The 18,111-nt window shown below is 42.6% G+C and overlaps 1 protein-coding gene across 2 annotated transcripts in view; it reads left to right on the top strand.

The window, feature by feature from the left end:
* Positions 1-18,111, top strand: part of ATP8B1 (ATPase phospholipid transporting 8B1) — a 113,881-nt gene that overhangs the window by 54,136 nt on the left and 41,634 nt on the right. The window lies entirely within an intron of this gene.

The raw sequence follows: 18,111 nt of genomic DNA, 5'->3' as shown, positions 1-18,111 counted from the left end.
TGTGTCTCAACTTCTGCCCTGCAAACTGGCTCATCTGTACCATTTTTCTAGGTTCCGCATACATGCATTAATATACGATATTTGTTTTTCTCTTTCTGACTTACTTCACTCTGTATGACAGTCTCTAGATCCATCCACGTCTCAACAAATGACTCAATTTCGTTCCTTTTTATGGCTGAGTAATATTCCATTGTATATATGTACCACAACTTCTTTATCCATTCGTCTGTTGATGGGCATTTAGGTTGCTTCCATGACCTGGCTATTGTAAATAGTGCTGCAATGAACATTCGGGTGCATGTGTCTTTTTGAATTACGGTTTTCTCTGGGTATATGCCCAGTAGTGGGATTGCTGGGTCATATGGTAATTCTATTTTTAGTTTTTTAAGGAACCTCCATACTGTTCTCCATAGTGGCTGTATCAACTTACATTCCCACCAACAGTGCAAGAGGGTTCCCTTTTCTCCACACCCTCTCCAGCATTTGTTGTTTGTAGATTTTCTGATGATGCCCATTCTAACAGGAGTGAGGTGATACCTCATTGTAGTTTTGATTTGCATTTCTCTAATAATTAGTGATGTTGAGCATCTTTTCATGTGCTTCGTGGCCATCTGTATGTCTTCTTTGGAGAAATGTCTATTTAGGTCTTCTGCCCATTTTTGGATTGGGGTGTTTGTTTCTTTGATATTGAGCTGAATGAGCTGTTTATATATTTTGGAGATTAATCCTTTGTCCGTTGATTCATTTGCAAATATTTTCTCCCATTCTGAGGGTTGTCTTTTCGTCTTGTTTATGGTTTCCTTTGCTGTGCAAAAGCTTTGAAGTTTCATTAGGTCCCATTTGTTTATTTTTGTTTTTATTTCCATTACTCTAGGAGGTGGATCAAAAAAGATCTTGCTGTGATTTATGTCAAAGAGTGTTCTTCCTATGTTTTCCTCTAAGAGTTTTATAGTGTCCAGTCTTATATTTAGGTCTCTAATCCATTTTGAGTTTATTTTTGTGTATGGTGTTAGGGAGTATTCTAATTTCATTCTTTTACATGTAGCTGTCCAGTTTTCCCAGCACCACTTATTGAAGAGACTGTCTTTTCTCCATTGTATATCTTTGCCTCCTTTGTCATAGATTAGTTGACCATAGGTGCGTGGGTTAATCTCTGGGCTTTCTATCTTGTTCCATTGATCTATGTTTCTGTTTTTGTGCCAGTACCATACTGTCTTGATTACTGTAGCTTTGTAGTATAGTCTGAAGTCTGGGAGTCTGATTCCTCCAGCTCCATTTTTTTCCCTCAAGACTGCTTTGGCTATTCGGGGTCTTTTGTGTCTCCATACAAATTTTAACATGATTTGTTCTAGCTCCGTAAAAAATGCCATTGGTAATTTGATAGGGATTGCATTGAATCTGTAGATTGCTTTGGGTAGTATACTCATTTTCACAATGTTGATTCTTCCAATCCAAGAACATGGTATATCTCTCCATCTGTTGGTATCATCTTTAATTTCTTTCATCAGTGTCTTATAGTTTTCTGCATACAGGTCTTTCGTCTCCCTAGGTAGGTTTATTTCTAGGTATTTTATTCTTTTTGTTGCAATGGTAAATGGGAGTGTTTCCATAATTTCTCTTTCAGATTTTTCATCATTAGTGTATAGGAATGCAAGAGATTTCTGTGCATTAATTTTGTATCCTGCAACTTTACCATATTCATTAATCAGCTCTAGCAGTTTTCTGGTGGCAGTTTTAGGATTCTCTATGTATAGTATCATGTCATCCGCAAACAGTGACAGTTTTACTTCTTCTTTTCCAATTTGTATTCCTTTTATTTCTTTTTCTTCTCTGATTGCCGTGGCTAGGACTTCCAGAACTGTGTTGAATAATAGTGGTGAGAGTGGACATCCTTGTCTCGTTCCTGATCTTAGAGGAAATGCTTTCAGTTTTTCACCATTGAGAATGATGTTTGCTGTGGGTTTGTCATATATGGCCTTTATTATGTTGAGGTAGGTTCCCTCTATGCCCACTTTCTGGAGAGTTTTTATCAGAAATGGGTGTTGAATTTTGTCAAAAGCTTTTTCTGCATCTATTGAGATGATCATATGGTTTTTATTCTTCAATTTGTTAATATGGTGTATCACATTGATTGATTTGCGTATATTGAAGAATCCTTGCATCCCTGGGATAAATCCCACTTGATCGTGGTGTATGATCCTTTTAATGTGTTGCTGGATTCTGTTTGCTAGTATTTTGTTGAGGATTTTTGCATCTATATTCATCAGTGATATCGGTCTGTAATTTTCTTTTTTTGTAGTGTCTTTGTCTGGTTTTGGTATCAGGGTGATGGTGGCCTCATAGAATGAGTTTGGGAGTGTTCCTTCCTCTGCAATTTTTTGGAAGAGTTTGAGAAGGATGGGTGTTAGCTCTTCTCTAAATGTTTGATAGAATTCACCTGTGAAGCCATCTGGTCCTGGACTTTTGTTTGTTGGAAGATTTTTAATCACAGTTTCAATTTCATTACTTGTGATTGGTCTGTTCATATTTTCTGTTTCTTCCTGATTCAGTCTGGGAAGGTTATACCTTTCTAAGAATTTGTCCATTTCTTCCAGGTTGTCCATTTTATTGGCATAAAGTTGCTTGTAGTAGTCTCTTAGGATGCTTTGTATTTCTGTGGTGTCTGTTGTAACTTCTCCTTTTTCATTTCTGATTTTATTGATTTGAGTCCTCTCCCTCTTTTTCTTGATGAGTCTGGCTAATGGCTTATCAATTTTGTTTATCTTCTCAAAGAACCAACTTTTAGTTTTATTGATCTTTGCTATTGTTTTCTTTGTTTCTATTTCATTTATTTCTGCTCTGATCTTTATGATTTCTTTCCTTCTGCTAACTTTGGGTTTTGTTTGTTCTTCTTTCTCTAGTTTCTTTAGGTGTAAGGTTAGATTGTTTACTTGAGATTTTTCTTGTTTCTTTAGGTAGGCTTGTATAGCTATAAACTTCCCTCTTAGAACCGCTTTTGCTGCATCCCATAGGTTTTGGGTCGTCGTGTTTTCATTGTCATTTGTCTCTAGGTATTTTTTGATTTCCTCTTTGATTTCTTCAGTGATCTCTTGGTTATTTAGTAACGTATTGTTTAGCCTCCATGTGTTTGTCCTTTTTACGTTTTTTTCCCTGTAATTCATTTCTAATCTCATAGCGTTGTGGTCAGAAAAGATGCTTGATATGATTTCAATTTTCTTAAATTTACTGAGGCTTGATTTGTGACCCAAGATGTGATCTATCCTGGAGAATGTTCCGTGCGCACTTGAGAAGAACGTGTAATCTGCTGTTTTTGGATGGAATGTCCTATATATATCAATTAAATCTATCTGGTCTATTGTGTCATTTAAAGCTTCTGTTTCCTTATTTATTTTCATTTTGGATGATCTGTCCATTGGTGTAAGTGAGGTGTTAAAGTCCCCCACTATTATTGTGTTACTGTCGATTTCCTCTTTTATAGCTGTTAGCAGTTGCCTTATGTATTGAGGTGCTCCTATGTTGGGTGCATATATATTTATAATTGTTATATCTTCTTCTTGGATTGATCCCTGGATCATTATGTAGTGTCCTTCCTTGTCTCTTGTAACATTCTTTATTTTAAAGTCTATTTTATCTGATATGAGTATAGCTACTCCAGCTTTCTTTTGATTTCCATTTGCATGGAATATCTTTTTCCATCCCCTCACTTTCAGTCTGTATGTGTCCCTAGGTCTAAAGTGGGTCTCTTGTAGACAGCATATATATGGGTCTTGTTTTTGTATCCATTCAGCCAGTCTATGTCTTTTGGTTGGGGCATTTAATCCATTCACGTTTAAGGTAATTACCGATATGTATGTTCCTATGACCATTTTCTTAATTGTTTTGGGTTTGTCTTTGTAGGTCCTTTTCTTCTCTTGTGTTTCCCACTTAGAGAAGTTCCTTTAGCATTTGTTGTAGAGCTGGTTTGGTGGTGCTGAATTCTCTTAGCTTTTGCTTGTCTGCAAAGCTTTTGATTTCTCCATCAAATCTAAATGAGATCCTTGCCGGGTAGAGTAATCTTGGTTGTAGGTTCTTCCCTTTCATCACTTTAAGTATATCATGCCACTCCCTTCTGGCTTGCAGAGTTTCTGCTGAGAAATCAGCTGTTAACCTTATGGGAGTTCCCTTGTATGTTATTTGTCATTTTTCCCTTGCTGCTTTCAATAATTTTTCTTTGTCTTTAATTTTTGCCACTTTGATTACTATGTGTCTCGGCGTGTTTCTCCTTGGGTTTATTCTGTATGGGACTCTCTGCGCTTCCTGGACTTGGGTGGCTATTTCCTTTCCCATGTTAGGGAAGTTTTCGACTATAATCTCTTCAAATATTTTCTCTGGTCCTTTCTCTCTCTCTTCTCCTTCTGGGACCCCTATAATGCGAATGTTGTTGCGTTTAATGTTGTCCCAGAGGTCTCTTAGGCTGTCTTCATTTCTTTTCATTCTTTTTTCTTTAGTCTGTTCTGCAGCAGTGAATTCCACCATTCTGTCTTCCAGGTCACTTATCCGTTCTTCTGCCTCAGTTATTCTGCTATTGATTCTTTCTAGTGTAGTTTTCATTTCAGTTATTGTATTGGTGATCTCTGTTTGTTTGTTCTTTAATTCTTCTAGGTCTTTGTTAATCATTTCTTGCATCTTCTCAATCTTTGCCTCCATTCTTATTCCGAGGTCCTGGATCATCTTCACTATCATTATTCTGAATTCTTTTTCTGGAAGGTTGCCTATCTCCACTTCATTTAGTTGTTTTTCTGGGGTTTTTTCTTGTTCCTTCAACTGGTGCATAGCCCTCTGCCTTTTCATCTTCTCTATCTTTCTGTAACTGTGGTTTTTGGTCCACAGGCTGCAGGATCGTAGTTTTTCTTGCTTCTGTTGTCTGCCCTCTCGCCTTCTCTTTTTTTTTTTGCACATCTGTGGACAGTTATGCTGACCCCACCACCCTCAGGCTTTCCTAGGCTCCAGTGGGTTCTCAGATAAAACCTTAGACTGGGTCTCCGATAGTTCAGCGTACCTGCCGGGGGGCAAGGCATAAGAGTCTTCAGACAGAGAAGACAGAGAGCTGTAGTTATGGAAAAGTCCACCCACGCACACGCAAAGCGACAGGGACAAAGCTAAAGGTTGCAAAAATAGTCTCGCTCATGCAGTGACTTGGTCTTTTAATGGATTGACCTGTGGTTCCGCTCCAAGAGCTGTGACAAAAGAGTCTGCCTTGGATGGGGGTCAGGGAAAGCTTCCTTGTGGAAAGGCATGCCCGTGCTGTCAAGTGACAGACGAAGAAGAGTTAATTAGGGGCGGGGAGAGGAAGGAACCTCCCGAATAGGGGACCACATCCAGAGGCTCTGTGGCAGGAGGGAGGGTGGCATGCCTGCGGCACGTGGAGGAGCTGGGATTCAGCCTGGGGGAATAAAGATGCTCTGGGGAGAGGATTAGTGTAATCTCACTCCCCTCCATTTCAGCACCCATCACAGTGTAACTTAGAAACGACTGGTTTCTATTTTATGCTGATTGTACATTACCCATCTTCCAGCTAAATCTGTAAGTGCTCCAAGGACCCAAGGTCCAATCTGTCTTATTCTGAGCCGGTGTCAGGGCAGCAGGCTTGGGGGGCATTTGTCGTAGAGGCTTGGTGGGTGTTTGTGACTGACAGCATCGGAGGCTTCAACAGAGGTATGAATAGGGAACCAGGTGAGCGCTTCAGAGGCCTTCCCTGGTCAAGGAAGGCTTCCTGGAGGTGAGGACACCTGCGCTGGGTCCTGAATAAGTGTGAGAGGCAAATTGATCCCCGTGGTCTCAGGGCCCACCAGGCTGACGCAGCGTGAAGGAAAGCTCCAAGGGGCTGAGAGTTCAGGGAACTTCGAGTCATTCTTGGAGCTCAGTGATGGGGTGGGGCAGTGGCCGTGCTGAAGAGTTTGGCCACTTTCTAGAGGACCTCAGGGAGCCATGCCAGCAGTTTAGGCTGAAGAGAACACAGCTGAGAGTGCAGCGGCGGTCTCCTCCCACCACAGCTGCTCCGTAGCTATGTTTCCTCCTCTCAGTCCAATCTCCATGGTGGCAAAAGACGGCACTGCACTGGGATCTGATTCCATCTCCGTTCCTTGGCGGCTCAGGCCCGAGTGATTGGGCCCCATCTTCCTCTCCCGACCGAGCTGGCTGGCTGCCTGCAGCTTGCAGGCTTAGTCACACGTTCCATTCACCCTGTTCTACGCTCAGTTCCTGGTTCAGGCAAGTCTTTCCCTCCTCCACTACTTTCCATCCACTCTTCCCAACGACCAGAGCAGCCCCCTTCTCTGTGGCCGTCTCCTTCTCACCCTTCAGGGCTTGATATAGGCATCACTTCCTTAAAGAAGCCTTCTCTGACCCCCAGCCCCAGCCTGGAGCAGACCCCTGTTGTCTGGTCGCAGAGCCCCTTGCACTTTTCTTCATACCCCTGTGGGCATTAATGATTATGTCCTTGGATGACTGTGTGAAGTAGGGATGAAGCTTCCCCAGTAGACGGTTGGCTTCATGAGAATTGAGGCCATATCTGTTCCATCAGAGCACGTAATAGACACGCAATAAATATACACTGGGTACATACATTTGTTTAGAAATCCTACGTTGGCAGCAGTGGGGAGAAGGGAGTAGATAATAATCCAAGTGAGGATCAAAACCAAGATGGCCAGGATGCAGAGAAGGGGACAGATCATGACATATGTTAGGGATTTGACATTCACAAATCCCATTAGATGGGAGGGTCAAGGGAAAAGGATGCCTGAGGAATAATTTCTGGCTTAGCTGCCCACCCCACCCTCCCGTACGCCCAGTGGATATTCCAGTTATCTGTTGCTACATAAAACACAATCTCAACTTATTGGCATAAAATGACCATTTCACGATGTTCACAGATTCTGTGAGTCAGGAATTGAGATAGGACACAGTAGAGACGACTTGTTTCTGCTCTAGGATATCTGGGCCCTCAGCTATGGAGATGAACAGCTGAGGTGACTGGGGCCTGGAATCATCTGGAAGCTTCTTTACTCCTATATCTGGCATCTGAGCTGGTAACTCAAAAGCTCAACTGGGTCTTTCAGTGGGAGCACCTCCGCGTGGCCGGGCTTCTCCCAGCATAACGCTGGGCTGCCATGGGAGCATTCTAGAGGGACCATCTGGAGAACCAGTGGCCCAAGACATCAGAGTAGAAGCTGGTCACAGAATTCATGCAGCATCCCTTGTGCTACCTGCTCTTGGTTACAGAAGAGTCACTGAGGCCAGCCTTGATTCAAGGGAAAGGAAATTAGACACCTCTTCTTTATGGAGGCGTAACAAGGTCACGCTGCAGGATTGGAGATACTGTTGCAGCTGCCTTTAGAAGGTGCCTTCTGCCTCAGTGGATAACAGAGCTGTTTGTGGGCATAAGTAGTGGTGGGGGGAGCCCCTTGTAGGTCAAGGAGAGGATTGTTATTTTGAACTTGACCAGTTTTGGATATTTGTAGGAATTCCATTTGTGTTGCTGGGTAGCTGGCAGCTTAGAAATATAGGATGAAGTGGTAAGAAATGACCAAGAATGGTGCAGCATTTTCCCTGGGAACTGTTAGAATTTTAAATTCTTAAGCACGCGGTAATAGCACTGAACTTTAGTTCCCAGACTGTGTATTCTTAGGGAGAGGTGAGTTCAGTTTTAGGAGAGGAGCCCCTCCAGTGAGCATCTGCCCCCACCCCCTCCATAAGCACACAGGCACCCCCCGACCCTGGGCTCCTGGAGTACACACTCGCCCAGTTTGCATACCGTCTGTGCTTGTGAAGTTAGCAAAGACATGTGACTAATGTCCAGGAGAACTGAATAATTCTGATTCTACAACTTTGGAATTGGAGATGATTCAGACAGAGGCTTTAGTGTCATTTATCTTTGTTTTTGTTTTTTGTTGAAAGCCAAATAATACTGTGAGCAAGATCGTGCAGGCGATGCTAAACCACTTGCAGAACCGCTTCTAGGCACCTCTGGAGCACATGCCTGCGAGCAGCTGGCAGGCTAGGCACGCACATCTCTCGCTCCATGAGAGGCCATCCCCGAAGACCTGTCTTCTTGACGGGGTTGGGTGGCTCTCTGTGCTTGAAAATATAAAACTGCATTTGTTTAAAAAATCTTTTCCAACTCAGAATTTCATTGATCAAAATTCTGTTCAGGGGCAAAATGATCATTGGTCGACAGTATTTAAGGTGGAATGTTTAATCGTTAAGGCTTAAAGATATCACCACAAGAGCATCAGAACACAGAGAGGAAGTTCTCTCTTACAACATAAATTCGGACCAGATGTGGCATCAACAAAACAAGGGCAGCTAGATCCCTGATGAAAGTGATATCTTCAGATAAAAATACAGAATTAAGGGTGTTGATCTTTAGAGCATCTATGAATTTTTATCTGGAATCAAAAAACAGATTAAGCTAGTCCATTAAAATATGGAAATCCTAGGAAATCCAGGAAACATGCTGAGGAGCTATGTTTTCCACTTAATTTGATGCATTTTGAATTTTTGACCCACACCCCATGTGGAGATTCTACTTTGGCTACTTATTTTCTTTCTCTAATCAGCCATAAATTTCCTTCCACTACAGCAGCCTTAAGAACACCACAGGAACTGGTGGCTTGTAAACTAAAGGCTGTGTGGGGTGTTCCCGGCTGAGTGATTTGTAATGACGGACGGGGTGGTGAGACTGCATTGTCTCACTTTATAGAACTTGCTTTTGAGCAATGTCATTTATGACTGAACCTCAAGTGAGAAGCTCTTGCTCATGGACACCCAACTCAGCTATTGCTTTCCTGGTGCCACTTTGGAACCTGAGTCTCTAAAGTAGGTGTTTAATGATAGAAGTCACCTTAGGAGGACACTAACTAGGGTTTTTTTAAAATATAGATATAAATTTATTTATTATTTTTGGGTGCATTGGGTCTTCGTTGCTGGGTGTGGACTTTCTCTAGTTGCGGCGAGCGGGGGCTACTCTTCATTGCAGTGTGCTGGCTTCTCACTGCGGTGGCTTCTCTTGTTGCGGAGCACAGGCTCTAGGCACGCGGGCTTCAGTAGTTGTGGTGTGCGGGCTCAGTAGTTGTAGCTCGCGGGCTTAGTTGCTCCACAGCATGTGGGATCTTCCTGGACCAGGGATTGAACCTGCGTCCCCTGCATCAGCAGGCGGATTCTTAACCACTGTGCCACCAGGGAAGTCCCTAACTCTAGGGGGTTTTAATCCTGCTGATGCATTAGAATCACGTGGGGAGCTTTTAAAACTCCATAGGTGCCTGGACCCAGCCCCTGGAGGTGCTGATAGAGTAGGTCTGGAGTGAGGCAAGGGGAGAATTCCACCAGGTTCAACCTCACATTACAGAATAGTCCATCGCATCCGCTAGTGCACCTCGTCAAGCAAGGTCTACCAGTTGGCCTCACGAGGGTTCTGATTAAATGCAGAACCTTGGGCTCTTCCCAGATCAGCCAATCAGAATCTCTTAACAAAGACCCCAGGTGATTAGTAGGCACATTCAAGTTTGGAAAGCACCATGAGAATAAAGATTCTCAATGAGGAGAGGGGCATTTATTTCAAAATCTAAAGTCCTGCCTTGCTCATACCCTGCAGTGTATTGCTTCAGTGACAAGGTGTACTGTAAGGAGGGTTTGTCACCCTCAGATGGATGTGATGGAGGCAGGAGAAAGGCTGGGAAATGCTGCTCTTGAACAGTGGATAGCAACTCGCCTGCAGATTAGGGTCACCTGAGACCTTTGCTGGGTTCACCCCAGTCTAATGCAAAAATCCCTGGGGGTGGAGCCCTGAGCATCCGGATAAAAGCCCGGATTCCAGTAGAATCAAGAGCAACTCATCCCATGTCAAGGTGCATAGGAATTCATTGGGGATCTTGTTAAAATGCCCTTCTGGTGCCAGGTCTGGAGCATGGCCTGAAATTGCGCATTTCTAACCGGATGTCAGGTGATACGCCTGGTCCACACCTTGAGTAGCAAGTGTGAACAAGAGTGAAGTTGTGTGTTTTTTCTTTTTTTTTCCACAAGCAAACAGCAGCATTTGGCCTTTTGCTTTGCCTTCAGTCTATCAGTTTTTGAGTTTCTTTTTTTCTTTTACTTGGTGGTGGGAATGGGGTGCAACAGAGCTGAATGCTACAAACACCACATAATCAAGCAGATAAACTCGATAAAATCTTGACTCTAGTCTCTTACCTGCCCATACTTAGTGCCTTTCCCATTTTCTCAAAAGCTTTTCAAACTGTCACCACTCTCCGGAGGGTGCTTCGTAAGTCAAGAAACTCAAAGCTGTTCAAACCTTCATGCATCCTTCTTTGCCCCTCACCTTGGAGCCATCCTGCCTGCTCTACACTCCTCTACCATCAGCCATCCCCTCTCTTCCTGTTTCCTAATGCCCTCTTTCCTGGCCCCTTCAGTCTCCCCCCTCCTAAGAAACACCTCCTAATGAGCCCAACTCCCTTTAGTTTCTCATCCAGAAGAAATGTATTTCAGTCAGGTCACCAGTGTGGTTTTGTGATCACCAAATCATTGGGCATCTATGCCCTTTCTTACCGGGCAGCTCGCTACTTGCCCCTCCTGCCTGTGCCCTCTCACTTCTGTTACCCACCATTCTCCTGATTTCTCCCTGAGCCTTGAAGTCTCTTTCACGGCTTCCTCCCCCTCCACCCAGTACTTACATAACTCCCTGCTCTTGGCTCACTGTTCTGCCTCCATACTCCCTTCCTATGTAATCCATTCACTCTCATGATTTCAACTAACGTCTGAGTGTTGAGGACCTTCAAATCTGTATCTTTGACCTGAACGTCAGCCTGGAGTTCCAGCTTGGTTTCTATAGCTCATGGATGGGCGTTTCCACCCTTGTGTCCTATGGGGGTCTTCAGTTCACCAGATCTGAAAATGCCTTGTCCCCCCAACTAGATGGATACCTCTTAAGTTCTCTAGCTCATCTGTGGCACCTCTGTTCATCCAGTCACCCAAACTAGGATCCTGGGGTCACTTTTTTCTCATTTTTATTTTATTTTTTTAATTTATATATATTTTTATTGAAATATATAGTTGACTTACAATGTTTCAGACGTACAGCAAAGTGATTCAGATGTATATGTATACATATTATTTTTCAGATTCTTTTCCATTATAAGTTATTACAATACAAGTTATTGAATATGGTTCCCTGTGCTATACAGTTGGTCCTTGTTGGTTATCTATTTTATATATAGTAGTGTGTATCTGTTAATCCCAAATTCCCAATTTATCCCTCTCCCACCTTCCCCCTTTGATAACCACAGGTTTGTCTCTATGTCTGTGAGTCTATTTCTGTCTAGTAAATAAGTTCATTTGTATCATTTTTTTAGATTCCACATTTAAGTGATATCATATGCTGTTTGTCTTTCTCCTGATTTCATTTTTATTCCCCATTCTTTCTCGCCTACATTTAGTCAGCTGTCCTATAGCTCTTGAATCTGTCTTCTCCCCATTTCTGTCCCCTTAGCCCTGGGTCAGGCTCTCATCAACTCTCCCTTCCATGACTGCAGTTGTCTTCTGCCTTTAGACTTCTTCCCTTCAAATGTACCCTGTGCACTGCTCCTACTGTGACCCGGGCAAACCACGGTCTGGCCGTGCCACTCCCACCCTGAAGCCCCCGGTGGATCTCCCCTGCCCTCTGCTTGCCGTACCAGGCCCCCTCAATCCACTGGCTCTCAGCTCATCTCCTGTCCTTCCTGTGGTCCCTGACACCCAGCTCTTCACGTGTGAACCCAGGCCAGGCTGTTTTCTGCCTTTGTGCTTTGGCCACTGCTGTTGTATTTATGCCTGGAATGCCCTTCACCCCTCTCCTCTCCCTGTACAGGCATGATTTGGGGGTAGCTTTTAAGAGTCCACTCGAGAGGTACCTCTTCCAAAAAGGTACCTCTTGACGCCACCACAGCCTGGCCGGATTCACTGCTGCTACTTAGAATTCCTGTCCTGCCAAGGGCTTAGCTCTTTCCTTACATTTTCTTCCACATTATACATTGTCTTCACTCCTGTGTGTGTTTAGGTATCTCTCCCGCCTACCATGGAGAGACAATGGGCTCCTCAAGGTAGGGGTTGTGTCTGATGGAGAGATGGTTTCCACTGAAATGAGTTCTAGTTCTACCTTATTTTTTGCTTTTTTTTAAATTGAAGTATAGTTGATTTACAGTGTTGTGTTAATTTCTGCTGTACAGCAGTGACTCAGTTACACATACATACGTGTGTGTGTGTGTGTATATATATATTCTTTTTTGTATTCTTTTCCATTATGGTTTATCTCAGTATACTGAATATAGTTCCCTGTGCTATACAGCAGGACCCTGTTGTTTATCCCTTCTATATGTAATAGTTTGCATCTGCTAACCCCTAGTTCTACCTTATTTTAAATTAGTGGTTCTCAAACTTGAGTGTGCGTGTGAATCACCTGGGGAGGCTTGTGAAAACACTTTGTCGGGCCCATGCCTGGAAGTTCTGATATGACAGTTCTGGGGTAGTGCCTGAGAATTGGCATTTTTAACGAGTTCTCAGGCGACGCTGCTGCCACTGGTCTGGAACCCTCACTCTGTGAACCACTGCTACAAGACATGTCATGATTACAGCTGACCTGTGTTTTCTCCGTCTATATGTTCTAGAGACTATGAGTGTACATAGAGGTAGAGCCTAATCTAGGAAGACCAGAATCCAAGACACCAGGGGGAGGAACTTCGTTCACTTTCCCAGGCAGGGTTGATCTCATGATTTGTTAAATCTCACCTTCTGTTCTACCCCTTGTGGCCTGTTGATGGTTCTGGACCCAGGTTAGAATGGAAGGACCCAGCGCATATATAGCTCAGTGACCGATATGCATTCGTGACCTGAGAGAGGTAGAGCCCCTCCTGGCAGCAGGGCTGGGTGTGGACAGGACACACTTTTCTCAATAGCATCTGCTTCCCCCTCCAACTTGACTCCCTCCAGGTCATGTCCAACCCGAGCCCCCAGGAGAACTTGGCCTGGCTCACTGTTGGGTCATTGTTCCTCTCATTCACCTGTTCTGAGTTCTGGCCGTTGTCAGCATCCTGGGCTAGTTCCCTTCTGTCACTACTTTTATTCTCGCCTCTTTTTTGATCTACTTTTCCTATATTTTTGAAATACTGAAAAGTGCATAGAAAACAAATACATCGTTTAACAGATCATTATTAAGTGAGCACATGTGTAAGTACCACCCAGGTCCAGCACAGGAACATTGCTGGGGCTCCTGAAGCCCCACCCGTGTCCGTCCTACCCACCCCTTCCTGCTCCCTCCTCAGAGGTAACCTCCATCCTCATTTTTATAGTAATAACTCCCTTGATTTCCTTTATGGTTTTACCACCTACATGTATATCCCTAAACACTGCAGTTTAGTTTTGCATGTTTTCAAACTTTGTGTATAAATGGAATCAGACACTTGGAATGATTTGGAATGGAATACAGTATGTATTTGTGTGTGTGTGTGTGTGTGTGTGTGTATGGCTTTATTCTGAGATATTTTTAAGATTTACTCATTGTTGAATGTAGATGTGGTTTTTACCCGTGACTGCATAGGTTTCCATCTTTTCCTGTATGCTCTTCCCTTGATTTATTCCCACCCACCATCCCACTGCCTTTAGATAAAATATTAAACATAATGGCATAATGACCATAAGAAAGTCAAGCAACTTACGTATTTGATTTATATGTAAACCTATAAAGGGAAGGAATTGGACTGCAAACATATTTTTTTCCAAAGGTAATACGTGCACATAGAGCTGATGGTAAAAGGGTGCAGAATGAAAATGAAGTCTCCCTCCCTGCCTCTTCTGTGTCTCAGCCATGCAATTTCCTTTCCCAGAAAGAAGCCGCTGTTACCAATTTCTCGTATGTCCTTCCGGAGATATACACACACTCCTTGCACAAAGAATACTTACAAACATGAGCCCTTATATACCCATAGATACACATACACATAATCACATGTGTGCAAGTGTGTGCGCATGCATGCATTCCTATTGTGCATTCATCCTGTATGTCACATGGCTGAAAGCATGGTAGATACTCCCTGCTTTTATCACTTAGTGTAATTTGAAGATCTTCCCTATCAGTACACATAAAGGTACCTCATTCTTTTTTGCAGACCACATAGGCTTTCACTGTGTGGATGTTTAGCCAGCTGCTCTTGGTGGTATTTAGGTTGTTTCTAATCTTTCTGATAAACAGGGATGCATTGAATAGCCCTGAGATACGTTGTTTCTTTATCCAAGAGTATATATACACTCACTCAGCACGTGTGTCTGTGTTAAAGTTTGATAGATATGGCCAAATTGCTCTCCGCAGAGACCACCTAAGAGGGCCTGTTTATTTTGCCATTATAGGATAAAAAATGGGTACGTAACTGAAGAATTGTACTTCTTTTTTGATGAACTTGAGTATCTTTTCACGTATTTAAGAGCCATTGAATTTCCCTGTGTATGAACGGTCTATTTGTCCTTTACCCATTTCTCTCTTGGGTTGTTTGTTTTTTTCCTTTCTGACACTAAACTTTTGATTGTTTAACTCTGCTAGTTTGCTGCAGCTTGTACCAACCAATGCAACTTTTTGGTTGCAGAGTTGTCTATAAATCAAGAGTTCAGAATCAGCTCTGAGAGGATGAGAGGCCAGGTGAAGCTGACTTTCTTTGCTGGATGGTGATGATCAAAGGACTTGGTGACCCTGGGAAAACCCAATATCATGTAGCCATATTTACACGCATTAAATACACGTTTACCTGATGATTTTTGAGCCACAGCTGGCTGATGGTAAATGCAACATGCATTGATGATTTTATTAGGCACAACCTTTGTTAGCTGATTTCTCTCTAGCTTTTAACTAAAGGGTCATATGGTGAAGGTGAATTTTTTGCTGGTTAGTGTATTACTTCTTCTCTTTTCTTGGTCAATATTTCCATTCTAGAAAATGGGGCAAGATTCCTACTTTTTCTATAAATTAGCCTTGTGGTCCAAGTGTCTAGTAAGGTTCTCTGTTTTAATTGGGTACCTGGTAAATGTTTGATCAAAACCACAAATTTCCAAGTGTCATTTTGCTACCTTCCTAAAGGCATGTGCTTTAGCACAGCATTTCTCAAACCATATTAATAGGTGTTCTGTGATTGTTAAAAATGTGCCTGTGGTCACATTAATTTTGAAAAGATTGAATTAAATAAAATTAAATGTTTCTTTACTACCGGACTTCTCAGAGCCTTTAATACACCAGTGGGTCTATTGAATATCCAAGGGAGGGATGTAGGATGCTGTGTTTTGCAAATGTATTTGACCACAGAAGACGGTTCACTTTCTTTATGGTCTCTGATTGAAATATTCCTCAAGCAATTAGTGTGAAACTCAAGAAAGTATCAGGAAAAGGAATCAATTTCTTTGCCTGCTGATTTGTCTGAATTAGGCCAAACAAGGAACCTTGTTAGAAATAGGGTTATTGATTACTTGCCTGCAATCATATTTCTGAAATTAACTACAAATGCTCCTGTGGTTAAGCTCAGTATATTGTAGACGAAGACACTAGTTACTTTCTCCAAGCTCCCCAACGTGTTATTCAAACTGTAAAATTAAGAGACCCAGGTCATTTCTAGCAGACCCTTCACTGCCCCTACTTGAGGTCAGATACTACCCTCTATCTGAGGCATCCAGTTCAAACTGGGCTGGGGAATGAGGGGGTTGTGCTGAGACAGAGGAACCACTGTCTGGAGGAGTTAATTATGAAGCAAATTTAAAGAGCCACCAGGGGGACGAAGAATCCAACTCATTAACAGGGCAGCTTATTCTTTCCTCTTGAGCATTTCTGAGATTGATTTTATCCCTTCTCATTGGTCTTTTCTCCCTTCTCGAGGAATCTTGTCTGTTTTTCTTCTCAACCTTCCTGAATTTTTGAACGGCAGTTCTCAGAGGTATTCTAGAACACTGGTGACCAGAGATGTGTTACAAGTCATCTGGGAGCCAAATTAAACCTTTAAAAATTTGCAAGTTACCATAAAATAGAATGGATTCAAGATTACCCTATAAAATATCTTTTTTTACCTACTTCCATTTCGATCTCCTTTTTCAGTCGGAAGAAATGTTCTGATTGCACACATTCTAACAGCCCTTAGGAGCTGTCGTGCAGTTCCATTAAAATTTTCCCTTTTGATAATATTGCATGTAAGCTAAAAAGATGCTTAGAACATTTCCATTTGTAATGACATAACAGTTATGATTACCCAATGAATGGCAGTCCAAATGATGCAAGAGAAATTTTCAATAATGGTATAGTGGTTTTTAAAAAGTCATAAGGTTAATTATTTGCTTTCTTCAGTAGTCCGCAACTGTTCCTTTTGCAGTATTATACGTACTTTCTTTGAAGTAGAAGTCTAGAAAATGAATCATTAAAAAATGAAATATGTTTTTTTCTAAAGCATATTTAAATTTTTATAATTGTAGTCATAAGATTGATAATCTTATAATCCTTTACTTGTAAATGTTCTCTAATATAATCCCATCTCCAAAAAGAATGTCTCATGAGTTGTTGATCCCCCTTCTTTGTCAGTAGAAGAAGGAGGAGCTCATCAAGACCTGGTTCATGGGAGTTCCCTGGTGGCCCAGTGGTTAGGATTCGGCGCTTTCACTGCGGCAGCCTGGGTTCGACCCCTGGTCCGGCAACCATCCCACATGCCACACAGTGTAGCCAAAATACAAAAAATAAAATAAAAAAGTTAAAAAAAGAGTAATGTGGGAAAAAATTAAAAACGACACCTGGTTCACCCACTCTCGTGTGTATCACACAAGGGAAGTTCATCTCACATGCATGTTCCAACACACAGTCAGTGGGGGACCTTATGCCAAAAAGGTGCTTCCTGAACTTTTCTTCCTAAGTTATAATATCCTTGTCTTGAGCTTTCATAGCGGTGACAGCTTATGCCTTCCTGTTAGGAGAAGAAGCACAGCCTGATATTAGGTAACAGTGGAAAGGTTGACCCTATACTGATAAGTGACACCCCCCCGCCAAAGTCTGCTCACTAACAAGGCAGTTCTCATGGTGGTTTGTAGCATAAATCACAAAAGAAAGTCCAGTCAGTAGAGCGAGGTGGATGGAGAGGTTGGCTTGGGGGTCAGACTGCCAGACTTTGAATTCTGATTCTCCCCCTGAATCCTGTCTCTGCCTCCGTTTCCTCAGCTGTAAAACCGAGATATTAACTACTTGGCATGATGCCTGGCGCCTACTAAGCACTGAACAAATGTTCCCTTTAGAGCCATACATCATGGGACAGTAGAAGTCAAGAGCAGATGGGCAAAGACAGAACAGGTGGGTGGAAATTTCTTCCCTACAACTGTAGCCTGACTGCCAGGCTAGTCATCTCTAGGTTGGAAGGTCCCTTTGGCTGGAATTTCCATTAGGAGCTGGACTCCACCATTGAGATGGAAAGGAATCAGGCTAGAGATAAACTATATCTCACTGTTTGTGAACTTTACCTTTCCTGTTCATTCAGAAGGTCGGCAAGCATGTCCTCGGAGGGTCCTTCCAGCCTGTCAGAGGTTTTATGGGAACCTATCGCCTGAGAGTTGTTCCCTCTAGCAACAGAGAAGCCGAGGGCTTTCTAAAGTTCCCTGGAATTTAGAACTGGCGATTGAGTGGTAGATGTGACATTAAGTGCATGGAATGAACTTAGAAAGACAGCAGCAGATGCTGGCCATCAGGATAAAGCCGTGTACAACCCCGATCTATGATCAGAACTCAAAAGTGTTGAATTCGTCGGCGATACCCTTTTTCTTTGATTTATTCATTCACTAAGTATGTAATGGGTTATACATTTTACAAACCAAGTAAATGAGTTTGAAGTAATAATTTAGCTGTCACTTTGTAGAGCTCTGGGATTTTTGTTCGGGCCATGTTTAAATGAGGATTTCTCTTTTAGAATCGAATGTTCTATGAACAGTGGGTCCAGTTACAACATGGTCATTGGTTTGCTCAGGCTGCCCTAACAAAGTACCATAAACTGGGCGGCTTGAACGGCAGATATTTCTTGTCTCACAGTTCTGGAGGCTAGAAGT

This window comes from Balaenoptera musculus, chromosome 14 (genome assembly GCF_009873245.2).
Source record: "Balaenoptera musculus isolate JJ_BM4_2016_0621 chromosome 14, mBalMus1.pri.v3, whole genome shotgun sequence".
Taxonomy (NCBI): Eukaryota; Metazoa; Chordata; class Mammalia; order Artiodactyla; family Balaenopteridae; genus Balaenoptera; species Balaenoptera musculus.
The sequence above is the reverse complement of the archived record's forward strand: the minus strand, read 5'-3'. Positions and strand labels throughout refer to the sequence as shown.